The sequence below is a fragment of the Antechinus flavipes genome, chromosome 6 (genome assembly GCF_016432865.1).
Source record: "Antechinus flavipes isolate AdamAnt ecotype Samford, QLD, Australia chromosome 6, AdamAnt_v2, whole genome shotgun sequence".
NCBI classification, from domain to species: domain Eukaryota; kingdom Metazoa; phylum Chordata; class Mammalia; order Dasyuromorphia; family Dasyuridae; genus Antechinus; species Antechinus flavipes.
In genome coordinates this window covers 61,206,223-61,218,306 of record NC_067403.1, presented here as the reverse complement: position 1 = coordinate 61,218,306, position 12,084 = coordinate 61,206,223, and positions in this window count along the sequence as shown.

The window sequence follows — 12,084 nt, the reverse complement described above, 5'->3', positions numbered from 1 at the left end:
AGTAAATGAAATTTGAGTTTTATTCTCAAAGAAAGTTGATATATAGGTATATTTCCCCCCATGATTTTCACAAAATTCTTGGGTTTGTCTTTGAAGACCTTTCATTATACTTTCTTTTCCTTTCCTAAAATTCTTTGTCCTTTCAAAGTTGCCATCATTCATTTATTTTCCCAAGCTATAAACATTTTTGTGAAGTCTGGATTAACTCCCTGGAGGCCTCAGAATCAGCCAGAATCAGGATAAGCAAAAGTCCTTGGTCTTTAGGGGGAGAAGTGAAGGGGATCAACAAAAATGCCACATACTCTCCACCAATTGACCTCCCTTCTCCTTGTCCTCCTCCAAAGTGACTCTGGCTTGTCTTACTCCACCCCCTAATCCCTCCTACGATTATCTGTATACACCAAAAGATCAAGCCATCATGGAATAGTGAGAAGGGCCATTTTTCCAAGCATATGCTAATAGAGTATTGTCCAATAGGTAATTAGCCTTAAGTTCTTGGTGGTCTGATTCCAGTGCACCTATTCAGAGATTCAGCTCTTTATACATTTTTGTCTTTTTCCTTTTCTTTTAATATTCATAATCAATCACTCACCAAGGCTTTTACAGTATTCCTCTCTTTCTATTAAAACTACCAATGCCTTAGCCCAACTTCATATAAGTTCTTTCCTGAAAAAGTAAAGGGAAAAAAAACTCCTAATTAGTTTCTCTATGTCCAACTTCTTTCTTCCTTAATCTGTCTTGGATACATCTCCAAAATTTTTTTCCCAAAGTATTCTTCTAATAACATTTATACATAGATGAAACTACTAAGTCAAACTTCTATACTTGATTTTCAAGGCATTTAATCATTTTCACTCATTTTACTAAAATCTTTTTCTGAACTCCATTTGCAAGCCTCTTTCTGAGCAAGCTAGTTTTTCTTTTGTTCAACACACAGGAAATATTCCTGCTTACATGCCTACTATGTTCCTCTCTCTATTCTTCACTTAACCTTCTGCTCCAAAGAGGACTAATAGCATCACAGGACAGTGTCTTGACATTTGATTGAATTGGATTTAGGCAAATCTAATTGGATTAGGCAAAGCTGGTCGACAAATGTCAGGATGAGTGGTGTTGAACTATTTCCAGAGTTCAGCCTAAAAAAGACAAATTATTATGTTGCAATATATTTATTCCTCCTAAGCAGGCAGATATGCATGGGAATACAGTTAGAATTGAGCTCAGGGTGGAATTTAGGTACCAGGGATTGTAAAAACAAAAGCTACAATTCAGGGGGTGGGGTATGGAGTAATAACATGGTAATCCAATCAGATTTGACTATTGTTCCCTTGTGTTGAGTTGTTTCTCAGAAGCCATATTTGGCTTAATCAAGTTTGGCCACGTGGTTGAGTTGTTCCTAGAGATTACAAGATATCCTCTGAAGATAGGGAAATAGGCCCGAATAGAAAATCCCCAGGAATCCCTTAGCTAATTGGGAATCAACATGAGTTAATGTGGATTGGTTCTGTAACTGCTAGCTCAGCAAAAGGAGTCCTGAGTTCAGCAAATGGACACCGCAAAGGATTTCTGATATGTTATTTAAGGGATGCTCAGCTTGCCTCCTCCTTGGTTGATTCTGATTTCCAGGTTAGTCTGACCTCCTTTGAATAGTAGGGGAGCTTGAGAAAATCAACATAGTAAAAATCATTAATTGCTTCAATTCCCCACTTTCAATTCTCACTGCCCTGGGATACAGCTGATGATGTTGGGGTCTTCTATGTCTGTTCATGTTCTCAGTTCCCTCACAGTACACTCTACAATCACTTTTATGACCATTGTAATACATTACAATGTAATACAATGTAATGTAATACATTATCCTCATGCACTTATTTTGTCAGGAAAAGTATTTATGTACTTGGAATAGACATCACCCTACTTCAGTGACAGATTTGAAATCTGTTGGTAATGCTCAATACAGTTTAGCTTGTCTGCTGAGGTTTTACCTGTGTATGCTCCAACTTCTAATAGCCACAAGTGAGAATTGGATGAATTGGGTAGACAGGTGGATGAGCAGTGCCTAAAAAGGGCTGAATAAGCCCTTACATGAGAGATATCAGTCCTCCATAGGTAGAGATTTTTTTGTAGTGTGTGGAGCATCCTTCTCCTATTAATACCAATGAAAACCATTATAATGGTATCAAAAGAGTGCTGAACTGATCAAAGAACCTGAGTGTGAATGTCCGTGTCTCTTATCGTGTTTACCCGATAATAAGACACTGTCTTATTATTTATTTGGACAGGAAAAACACCAGAGGGCTTATTTTCAGGGGAGGGCTTATTTTAATGAACATTGACAGCAATTTTAATAAACAGGTAAATGTGAACAAAAAAAGTACCTTTATTCAATAATGATCATGTCATCTTCTTCAACAACATCGTCACAAGTGTCCATACCCTGAATTCCATCCTGGATGTCTTGTGCCTTTATTTCCTTCAGAAGAAGTGGACCCAATCTGTCATGTCCAGCAATATAGCTCTCTTTAAATGAACATGTCTTGTCCGGGTAACCTGCTCGTAGTGTCTTGGTGACACAGCTGTCAGTAATTTTATCCCATGACTTCTTCACCCAAGTCACAACTTCTTGCAGACAGGGCTTCACAAAGTTTCCACGCTGATTTCTTTCCATTCTATTTTCAATGTAGTCATTGACTTCCATGCGCAAATGGTCCTTGAATGGCTTGTTTATTGCAATATCAAGGGTCTGGAGATAGGCAGTCATTCCTGCAGGAATCATTACTTAATCTATTCTTCTCTCTGCAAGGAAGTTCTTCATTTCTTTAGCGCGGTGAGTGCTGGCTGAGTTCTTATTTTATCCTCCATCATGCCCCCTGAGTTCTTCTTTTATCCTTCATCATGGCCCCTCACTCCCTCTTACATACCGGGTTTTTATGTTGTCCTGCCTCAGCTCTCCTCCATGCCACTGCTCTCAATGGCGCCAGCAAGCAAATCACTGGGGAAGAACAGGATGACGCGCTCACTGCTGCAGCTCTGATTGGATGCAGAGCTTGGAGTGCGGTGTGCGTTTCACCTGGGTTGGGGGGGGAAGGGGGACGGTGCATACAGAGGGTACCATAACGTAGCGTGTAGCGCAGGGGATCACCTTCACTACAGTAGCACTCTCAATAGGGCTTATTTTTTGGGGAGGGCTTATTTTAGAGGAATCTTACACTGTAAGAGGAGGGCTTATTTTCGGGATAGGTCTTATTATTGGGGAAACACGGTATTACCAGAGTGAAAATATTTAATTATTTTTGCTCTTTGGACTTAGAGATTTCTGCTGTAAAATTAGGAGGCTGGACTATATGATCCCTAAAGTTTTTTCTAGGACCATAATTCTATCATCCTAATGTAAAACAGAACCTTTCTATTACCCAGCAAAAGAGTTTTAGGGAATTGCTTGAGGTACAAAAGATTATAGGATTTGTCCAATATTGCCTAGCTAGTACAGGAGGGGTTTGAAACCAGATCTTTAGAAATACAAACCCAAGAGTGTATCCATTATATTAAGTTGCTTTCCTATGTTACTAAAAAGTGTAAAATTACCAAATCACACATTTCATAATAAATTTATCTTTAAAGTTCAAAGCAAACTATCCATGAGGAAGGATATGTTCGATATAAATTCCCTCTCCCTCCTTTTTTATGTTATGTTTTGTTTTATAAGTAAAGGCTGCATTAAGATGTATATATTTTGATGTTGATGTTTTTCTTCAGGTGATGAATATATTAATTCAAAAACCCTCTAAGAGTCTTCCTTGTTTGCAAGGTACTATGAAAGACAAAAAGGAATAACTCAGAAATAATATAGATCATGTTTTGAAAGTTCCTCTAATACAAGATGTTTCCAAATTCTTGAAATACTTTGTAAGTTTAAAAAGAAGTAAACCACTTCAGAATATCTTACACAAAAGGAAACAGAGGAAGAAATTTGCAAAAGCTATGATTGCATAAAGAATACAAAATAAAAATACAGTGGAAGTACTAAAATATGAGAAAGCTAATTTTTACTTTATGAGAGAGAGAAAGCTTAGTGAATGATAATTCACTAAGTTTGAATCCTGAAAGAAAGGAATATTTTCAGTAGTTGGAATATTCTTTAAATAGGGGCAGGAGTAGTGAGGATCTAATCTAAGTAAGGGGAATCATGTAAGGAAAAGGGATGGAAGATTTCAGGACAAAATATAGAATGACAAAGAATCATTCAAATTTGAATGAACCAGAGAGCATGTAAAGGAGACTAATATGTTAAAAGCCTGGAAAGATAGAGATTATATTTGAAAAACCTTGAATTCCAAGATCAGGAATTTATACTTTTTTCATTCAAACATGGAGAATTCTTAAAGGTTTTTGAGTAGCAGAGTCATATGAACACAGCAATAAATCAGGAACTGTGTAAAGAATAACATTGAAAGGGAATCAATTAGATTCAAAAAGAGTTTCAGAAGGTCAAAGATAACCCCTTTTTAGTTATTCTGTGAATAGGTAGAGTTAATTATGTATTTTAAATAATCCTAAAATTCTAGAACTGAAAATTCATTCCACATAGCCTAGTCCCAACTCCTCATTTTCTAGATAAGAAAATGTATGTCTTCCTAGGCAGGGGCTTCCCATGAATACTACCATCATGGTCCCTCTTCTGAAATTTAGTCATAGAAATGAGGAATATGCAATTAATCCATTTTGAAAGTTTTTGTCCCACTTAATGATGAATTTATTATTATCATTATTAAGTTTCTAAGAAAGTTTACTTTTCAAAAATCTTGTTAATCATTCTTAAACCAAGTGAATTATCTTTTACAAAGTTTAAACTAATCCAAATCCATAGGGCATGATATTGTTTTATCAAATGATGGAAGAGAATAAATTATTTGATGTTAAGAATTCATAATCTTTTAAAAATATTCACCTATTCTATCATAAAGAGGAAATATGGTATAACAGAGAAACAGGGGATATTGGAAAACAAAAAAATCTATGTTCAAATTATGCCTCTTGTCACTTACTGTGTGATTCTGGGCAAGACATTTATCATTCCTGACTTGAAACAATCTTCTAAATCTTAAATTCTTTAGCTCTGAATGTGATAGACCTTTTGGCAGACTAAGGAAGGAAAGAACTACTTTAATATTTAAATGCATATGATAATATGCATACAATTAAAAAGAAAAACAATTATATTTAAATACAATTATCAAAACTTCAAAACAAACAATTTCAGAGAACCCAGGTCTATTCTGGTTGCTCTGTCTTTGGTGAAAAGAGTTACCAGAATGACCACATAATAGCTACAGCATTTATTTATTCTAGAAAATAAGCACTATACTTCCCCACTCATGAAAAGTAATAAGGACAAAGGGGGTTTGGAAACTCTTAGGTTTTAATTTTTCATTTTATTTTTCCTGGTTAACAGTAAAGACAAAGATTTGCAAGAAAGTACAAAATGCTACTCAAAGAGGGTGTAAATTGAAATGTTAATTCATTCACTTATTTCTAAAAAAATTCATTAAATTTTTGAGAAGCAGTTCTGATAGGTACAGTAAAATAGAGTGAAAATATCACTGGGCAAGAATCATAAAATCTGGGTTTGAGTCTCATTTTTTTTCCCCCAGGGATTATTTTGTGATCTTTGAAAATTCATTTGGGAGAATACTGGGAAGATGGTGGAGTAAATCAGTAAATTTCAAACTCTCCAGGTTTCCCCCACAATAGGAACAAATTTGTGCCTCAGGGCAAACATAGATTGGTGGAACAGAAAGAAGACTTGGGGCAGAACAGAGTTTTTCTTGGTACAACTCATGCAGATCAGAAGAAAGACTCCAGGCTGGTGATTAACATTTGTGAAGTGCAAACCTGTAGGTCTAGTTCCACACAAACAGCTACTGGTTAGCTCTGAGCTGAGCTGGGTTCCATCTTCAGAAGAGATCACTGAAATAAAAAAAAAAAAGTCTTCTTCTATCTCAAAGAGTAACAGTAAATGGCTCCCTGCCCTGAGAGAATTTATAGGAGAGCTGAAAAAAAATAAAAATCAAATGAAAGATATTGAGGAAAAACTAAAATAAAAATAAAAAATAACAACTATCCAAGAAAAACAAGAAGATAAATAAAATGGTTATAAAGTTATAAAAATAAAATTAAAAGTTAACCAACTATAAAAGGAGATACAAAGTCTTAAAGATGAAAATAACATTTCGAAAATTAAAATTACACAAGGAGAAGGCAGTGAGGCTATAAGGGATCAAGAAATAGCAAAACAGAATATAAAGAATGAAAAAATAAACAGAATGTGAAACATCCTGTAAGAAAAATTTCAAATCTGGAAAACAGAACCTTGCTGTTTGCAGTCAGATATCCAAATTACGTCAAACCCATGAGATTAAATTTCCCCTTAAATCTGTCCATTGCTCACACCATCTAAACTGACACTTTTTTTTTTAGTTTAAGGCTACCACAGCACTCTGCTTCATGATATTTTTTCTCCTTATTCCATCTTCCCAATGCCTCATGCTACCTAACTATATGCTCTCCCAACTCTATGTAGTATTTATCACTCCAAGTGTCTTTATTTACCTCTTCATTTTGTCTATAAATTCTTCTCCTAAATAAATCTACCTTTTGCAATTTACTTAATTGCTGTTATCAGATTGTTTCTGTGATTGTTATTTGTCCTTTGTTGCCAAAAGAGACTATGACAATAGGAAGGTGATTCCATGACATGTAAGTGAACTGCATTTGAATAAAGAAAGATAGTTCAAGAGCCCAATGACTAGCTATAGATCAGGTTGATTAGAGATGGGAGACTTTCACTTTTTTAAGCTAAGTTCTTTAAGAGGTTTCAGTGTGATATCCATTCACAACAAGTCATTGATTAAACATATGTAAGAAATGAGGCAAAGAATGACCTTTTTTTTTTCCAATTAAAAAATCAAGCTGGAAGGGGAAGACCCTTAGGATTTCTGATTAAATCAGAAGCAATTATAATTTACATTCATTCTGAAGTAAAATGAAAGAGAAACAGAAAGATAAAAATATTTGTTTTCTTTGACCTTAGAATTAAGAATAATGAATGCAAAGGAGTAAATTTAAAAGTTTGATGTCAAAAAAAAAAAAATCCTTAAGAACGTTCCAGCAAGCAAAACTATCCTAAAGTATGCGTATGTGTGTGTGTATGTTAATCAAAAACTATATGACCACCAGTAATCTATGTTAAAGAAGAAATTTTCAGTATGAGTAGCACTAGTTGATTGCTGAATTTCCCAAATATTGTGAATGTCCCTCTATTAGACTTTATAAGGACAAATTTTACAACTCATTTTTGTAACATGCATCCATCTCTTTTCAACCAATTAGGTGATGAATAAGCATATATCATATGTTAGCATTCCTGCCCCCACCACTTATCTCATCTAGGAATGGGGGCTCTATTTCTTTCTTTTCAGGGAGGAAAGATCTCCTCCTGATTAATGAAAAAAAAATGGAAAGAAAAAGATGTTTCACTTCACAAGGCTAGTGGACAAAACAGAGTACCTGAAAAATAGCTATTAATACAATTTTGAGAACTCTGGTTATAAATATGCACATATGGATGGCAGCATATATAATGCTTATAAGTGACAATAAATGGGTCTGAATAATTGCATTAACTTTTTTCCAATTTGCCATTTATTGGAAAAGTGACCTTTCCAAGGGTGGCTAATTCATTTAAGCTATTATACCAATGAGCAATACTTGTGGTACAAAAGCATTTCATTTCTGTTAAGATCATCCAATTAGCAACCACAGGCTCTCTCAGGAGAAATTGTACAGGGTCAGTGTTGTTAGTTACAGTTTTTTCATTGCCTAATCTAGTTATGCTGGTAGGCAATGACGTGCTTTAAGTCATATAAACTCTGCTCAGCCTTTGAATCACAGGACAAATTTCTCTGTTGGGGTCTTTACTGGCACTGTCTCTTTCTCTTATTTTATTCACATCAGGAAAAAATACAATCAGAGAGGGAAAGGGATTAACCCATGATCACACAGCTAATTAGTGACAGACTAAGGACTAGAGCTCAGATTTCCTAATGCTAACTTCTGTTCTTTCTCATGTACCAGACTTTCTTTTAGGAATAAAGTCAAAGCTGATATGCTTACATTCACTGAGACTGAGGCAGACAAATCTAAAAATGTTCCCCTGGAAAGGTACAGAACTATAAGTGAATACTGATTTACATTGCTCTTGTTAATTCATTCCTCTATTTATCAAGTTGGGATTTTTTTTTTTTCATAATACACACACACACACCACATATATGTATTTGTGTATGTTCATATGTGTATGTACATGTGTATATATGATCCAAGTGGTCACAGTAGATAGAACATAAGACCTGCAGTCAAGAAGACCTGAATTTAAATCCAGTTCAGACACTTACTAGTTATATGATCCTGAGCAAATCACTTAACCTTGATTGTCTCAGTTTCCTCATCTATAAAATAAGCTGGAGAAGAAAATGAAAAGAAAATCCCAAATGAGATCAAGATGGAAGGGGAAGACCCTTAGGATTTCTGATTAAATCAGAAGCAATTATAATTTACATTCATTCTGAAGTAAAATGAAAGAGAAACAGAAAGATAAAAATATTTGTTTTCTTTGACCTTAGAATTAAGAATAATGAATGCAAAGGAGTAAATTTAAAAGTTTGATGTCAAAAAAAAAAAAATCCTTAAGAACGTTCCAGCAAGCAAAACTATCCTAAAGTATGCGTATGTGTGTGTGTATGTTAATCAAAAACTATATGACCACCAGTAATCTATGTTAAAGAAGAAATTTTCAGTATGAGTAGCACTAGTTGATTGCTGAATTTCCCAAATATTGTGAATGTCCCTCTATTAGACTTTATAAGGACAAATTTTACAACTCATTTTTGTAACATGCATCCATCTCTTTTCAACCAATTAGGTGATGAATAAGCATATATCATATGTTAGCATTCCTGCCCCCACCACTTATCTCATCTAGGAATGGGGGCTCTATTTCTTTCTTTTCAGGGAGGAACGATCTCCTCCTGATTAATGAAAAAAAAAATGGAAAGAAAAAGATGTTTCACTTCACAAGGCTAGTGGACAAAACAGAGTACCTGAAAAATAGCTATTAATACAATTTTGAGAACTCTGATTATAAATATGCACATATGGATGGCAGCATATATAATGCTTATAAGTGACAATAAATGGGTCTGAATAATTGCATTAACTTTTTTCCAATTTGCCATTTATTGGAAAAGTGACCTTTCCAAGGGTGGCTAATTCATTTAAGCTATTATACCAATGAGCAATACTTGTGGTACAAAAGCATTTCATTTCTGTTAAGATCATCCAATTAGCAACCACAGGCTCTCTCAGGAGAAATTGTACAGGGTCAGTGTTGTTAGTTACAGTTTTTTCATTGCCTAATCTAGTTATGCTGGTAGGCAATGACGTGCTTTAAGTCATATAAACTCTGCTCAGCCTTTGAATCACAGGACAAATTTCTCTGTTGGGGTCTTTACTGGCACTGTCTCTTTCTCTTATTTTATTCACATCAGGAAAAAATACAATCAGAGAGGGAAAGGGATTAACCCATGATCACACAGCTAATTAGTGACAGACTAAGGACTAGAGCTCAGATTTCCTAATGCTAACTTCTGTTCTTTCTCATGTACCAGACTTTCTTTTAGGAATAAAGTCAAAGCTGATATGCTTACATTCACTGAGACTGAGGCAGACAAATCTAAAAATGTTCCCCTGGAAAGGTACAGAACTATAAGTGAATACTGATTTACATTGCTCTTGTTAATTCATTCCTCTATTTATCAAGTTGGGATTTTTTTTTTTTCATAATACACACACACACACCACATATATGTATTTGTGTATGTTCATATGTGTATGTACATGTGTATATATGATCCAAGTGGTCACAGTAGATAGAACATAAGACCTGCAGTCAAGAAGACCTGAATTTAAATCCAGTTCAGACACTTACTAGTTATATGATCCTGAGCAAATCACTTAACCTTGATTGTCTCAGTTTCCTCATCTATAAAATAAGCTGGAGAAGAAAATGAAAAGAAAATCCCAAATGAGATCAAGATGAGTTGGTCATTAAAGAAATAATTCAACAAAAATAGATAGCCATATATTTCGCAATGACTTTATTCTCTATTTCCTTAACCTATGTAAACATTTGCTACCACTTCAGGAAAATTTGTGCCCTTTACATTTCCAAATGCCCCATTTATTTTCCCTCTGTCTCAAAACTCTAAATGATTGCAAAGTTGGTGGTAAAGATTTATAATTCTGCTATTGCATATACCCATATCTGTTTATAGAATTGTGAACTTCCAGTTTAATTCATTCAATTATTAACTCTTCCAGATGAAAAACTTTTTTGGTTTGTTATTGTTATTTTGTTTTGTTTTCTCTGTGTTCTCAGCATAGGTTTTTCCTAAAAAACATAATTTTACTTACTGTGTAACAAGTTGAACTTAGAGCACTGAAGATCTGAGTCTCAGTAATAACTCTGACACATTAGTTATGTGACCAAGGGAAGTCATAGTACTTAGCATAATGCTGGACATGTAGTAGACACTTAATAAATTCTTCTTGACTGGCACAGTTACTTAAACTACCTTAAACTTTCCTTATCCATGAAATGATATGATTTCTCCTTTACAATATTATACCATAATATTCAAATTAGTTAAGATATATTGAAATATTTTATAAACTTTAAAATCACATAAAGAATGATTTGTGATATTCTGAATTTGGGAAAGTCTCCATTAATAATGCTTCCAAAGAAGCTTAAAGTCTTAGTGAATAAATCCTAGGGAATTGTCTAAAGTATATAAGAAGTTATGTGACTCAGCCATAAATCAAGCTTTTAATTATCACAATGACACTTAAATCTAGAACTCTATTATAACATACTATAACTGATATTTCATTTATTACTATTATATCTTATAACATCCAATTATATGTATTATACTACTCCTCTTCTTTCTAGGAGCTTATATAATCTAAAACATATCAAGATGATACTATGAGATAAAGACATATTTATGGAATTTTGTTGTATGTTCCCCTATAAATAAATTACAGTAAATTAAACCTATGGAAGGCCGAAAAATCTCCATGTAATTCTTAGATTATTGTGTCCAGTTCAAAGAACTATTTTTTTAAAATTATTTTTATTATAGCTTTTTATTTATAAGATATATTCATGGCTAATTTTTCAGCATTGATAATTGCAAAACCTTTTGTTCCAATATTTCCCCTACTTCCCCCCACTCCCTCTCCCAGATAGTAGATTGACCAATACATGTAAAATATGTTAAAGTATTAGTTAAACACAATATATGTATACATGACAATACAGTTATTTTGCTGTACAAAATGAATCAGACTTTGAAATAGTGTATAATTAAACTGTGAAGGAAATCCAAAATGCAGGAGGACAAAACTAGAGGGATTGGGAATACTATGTAGTGGTTCATAGTCATTTCCCAGAGTTCTTTTGCTAGGTGTAGCTGGTTCTATTCATTACTGCTCTATTGAAACTGATTTGGTTCATCACATTGTTGTTGTTGTTGTTGTTGTTCTTTTAATATATATAGCTTTTTATTTACAAGTTATATGCATGGATAATTTTACAGCATTAACAATTGCCAAACCTTTTGTTCCAATTTTTTCCCTCCTTCCACCCACCCTCTCCCCTAGATGGCAGGTTGACCAATACATGTTAAATATGTTAAAGTATAAACTAAATTATGACCAAAGAAGAACTAGAGATCATTACTGATCACAAAATTAAAAAAAAAAATTCATTATATCAAATTGAAAAGTTTTTGTACAAACAAAACTAATGCAGACAAGATTAGAAGGGAAGAAATAAACTGGGAAAATATCTTTAGAGTCAAAGATTCTGATAAAGACCTCATTTCCAAAATATATAGAGAATTGACTCTAATTTATAACAAATCAAGTCATTCTCCAATTGATAAGTGATCAAAGGGATAT